Source organism: Nannospalax galili, unplaced genomic scaffold, assembly GCF_000622305.1.
Source record: "Nannospalax galili isolate Female #2095 unplaced genomic scaffold, S.galili_v1.0 scaffold102, whole genome shotgun sequence".
Taxonomy (NCBI): domain Eukaryota; kingdom Metazoa; phylum Chordata; class Mammalia; order Rodentia; family Spalacidae; genus Nannospalax; species Nannospalax galili.
The window spans coordinates 4,337,159-4,340,031 of record NW_008351958.1 but is presented as its reverse complement, the minus strand read 5'-3'; the positions used below and the strand labels follow the sequence as shown (position 1 = coordinate 4,340,031).

Below are 2,873 nucleotides of genomic sequence, written 5' to 3'. Positions count from 1 at the left end.
ATTATGTGAAAAACATGTTTATAACTTAGCCAAAACATTGATTTTTATAACTCAAAAAATAAGAGTTGAAATTTCTTATGTGTTTTTTGATAAACTGCAGTATTGTTTAAGTGCATCTTGTGTTTTGTTTATTGCTACAATTTAAGAACCATATTTAAAAGCAATTTTGGAAGATTACCAGGTACAACCTTTGAAATAGTAGCTGTTCAAACTATAGGCAGATGGTCAGTAAATGCCTTAGGAGTTCTTGTACACCACAGTCCAGAGTACTACTTCCATTGACTAGAAAGTTTCCTTTGCAATTTTCAGTCCTCATAGTCTCTTGAGATTCCACTTCCACTTGTTAATGTGTCGTAAAAACACAATTGGTTTTATCTAGATCTTAAAAACTGGACCTTTCTGAATTGTCCCAGTCTTCCTCCATCTAATGAGAATGCGGTAAAATAAGAGAAAGGGAGCGATGCAGTGGAAATGGTGTGACACACTCAGGTGTGCTACCAGAGCACATGTTCAGTTAAAGGCTACTGCATTCAGATTCCTAAGAAAGACCAACCGACAAATCTGAAAAAGTTTATGAGCATCTCTGCTTGGCACAAGAGAAGGGCTGGAGCTGGATAGAGTAGTAGAACAACACTCACTGCTTTAATACCAGTTTTTTCTGGAAACTGCAGAAATCATAAAACTAACTTTTCCTCTTAAATTCTAAACTTGTGCTTTCCCAAATATTAAATGGTTGTGTAGAGTGTATATTTTAGTGACTTAAGGCTTATTGGCACATACTTGAGTACAGATAAATATATAAGTATAGGAACTATTCTAGGGCAGAGGGCAAGAGCTCAAAGGTAGTACTTAACATGGGAGGCCCTCCCATCAATCTTTAGCTAATTGCTCCAATTCCATATCTAAATGATGGATTTCAAAAGGCAGTAGCCAAAAAAAGTAACTTGGACCAGTTTTTTTTGTACGTTACTCTATGTATTAGGTCCACAAGAACCTTAAGTTTAGGACATAAGGTAAAATTACAACACACTAGGCAAATTTGTAAACGTGCAGCAAATGCTACTTTTGTGTTAATAAAGGCTGTATTGACTGAAAAGTCATGATGAACACTTGCTGTTTACTCTTTTAGCCTTGTTTCTTCATTGAAATTGCTTCAGGACATCTTACCATATGATGGAATTGCCTGGTTCAAATTTAGTTTACTTACATAGCATTAAAACAATAGTTTTCTTACCTAGTAATTGTACTTCTCAAACTTATTTGTAAGCCTTTCCAGTATTGTTTTTTACATAGAAAATACTGCCATAGCGTCGTGTTTTAATCAGTATTGTATTTTGGAGCTGTGGGTGTAGGTTAGTGAACAAGCACATTTATAATACCTAGCATTTTTGCAAATTTGTATGAATTGGGTTTTGCACTGATGGGGAGTTTTTGTTTTGTTTGTATTTTGTGTTTTTTGTTTTCGATTTTGATTTGAGACAGGGTTTCCCTTTTGTCCCAGCAACCTGGAACTTGCTAGGTAGATAGACGAAGCTGGCCTCAGTCTCACAGAGACCTGCCTGCCTTTACCTCCTCAGTGCTGGTATTAAAGGTGAGCCCTACCATGCCTGACCAGTTTTGGTTTTTAAATGGACTATTTTTCTTGTTTTTCTTATCGATAGTTGCTTTTCTAGATTCTTGTTGATAGTGGAATGCACTATGCAGTAATTCAGTTCACATTGAAGTACAAGAAGATACCCTGTTATGTATGGATCTATCATTCTGGTGATGGATTATTACTTGAAAGGAGTGGACATTCTGCAGAATAAGATTAAGCTGCTGTTAAGGACTGATACTCAAGTAATTTGTACTTAAGTGAAATTTCATACAAGTTAACAAATCTTGAATATATCTTCATTTAGCAGTACTAAAGTGAGCTCTCTGAGGCTGGAGAGAGATGGCTCTGGCTAAGAGTGCTTGCTGCTCTTGGATCAGAGTTTGTTTCCCAGCATCCACATTCATTGGCTTACAACTATAATTCAGGTCTGAACACTCATAATTGGCCCCTGAAGACACCTGCACACCCATGATGCACATACAGACAGGTACAGGCACACATACATAAAAGGTTTGTTTTTTATGTACATACGTTTGTTTTAACTTTTTTGGTCTCTTTGAGACAAGGTCTCCCTACAGCACCAGCTGGCCTGGAACTCAGAGATCTGCCTGTCTGCCTCCTGAGTGCTGGGATTAAAGGTGTGCACTGCCATGCCCAGCTAAAAGATTTTTAACTTATAAAAGTTTTATGTGTTGGGGATGGAGAGATGGCTCATTGGTTAAGAGCACTGATTGTTCTTGCAAAGGATTCAAGTTTGATTCCCATCACACACATGATGGCTAAGACCCATCTGTGCTGGATAGCTTTAGTATCAACTTGACACACCTGGGTTGAGGGATCCTCAATTGGGGAATTTCCTTCATTGGACTGGCCTGTGGCCGTGTCCATGGGACAACTTGATTGTTGAGTGATGTTGGAGGGCCCAGCCCACCGTGGGTGGTGCCACCCCTGGGCAGGTGGGCCTGTGTTGCCTAAGAAAGCAGGCTGAGCAGGGGCCAAGGGAGCAACCCAGTAAGCAGCGATCCTCCATGGCCTGTGCTCCAGCTCCTGCCTCCAGGTTCCTGCCCTGAGTTCCTACCTTGGGTTCCCTGATGAACTGTGACCTGGGAGATGTAAGCTGAATAAACCCTTTCCTCCCCAAGTTGGTAGTGGTCAGAGTGTTTTGTCACAGCAATGAAGAGACAAACTAGGACGCCATCCTTAACTCCAATTCCAGGGGAATTCAATACTGACCGTTGCAGCACTGCACAAGGGTGCACTCATACATGCAGGCAAT

At 40.1% G+C, this 2,873-nt stretch overlaps 1 protein-coding gene across 1 annotated transcript in view; it reads left to right on the top strand.

Moving 5' to 3' along the window:
* Eloc (elongin C) overlaps positions 1–1,109 on the top strand; it is a gene marked incomplete in the record, with an annotated part of 11,722 nt that extends 10,613 nt beyond the window's left edge. The window contains 1 exon segment of the mRNA XM_008848896.2: positions 1–1,109.
* Positions 1,110–2,873: the final 1,764 nt, after the last annotated feature.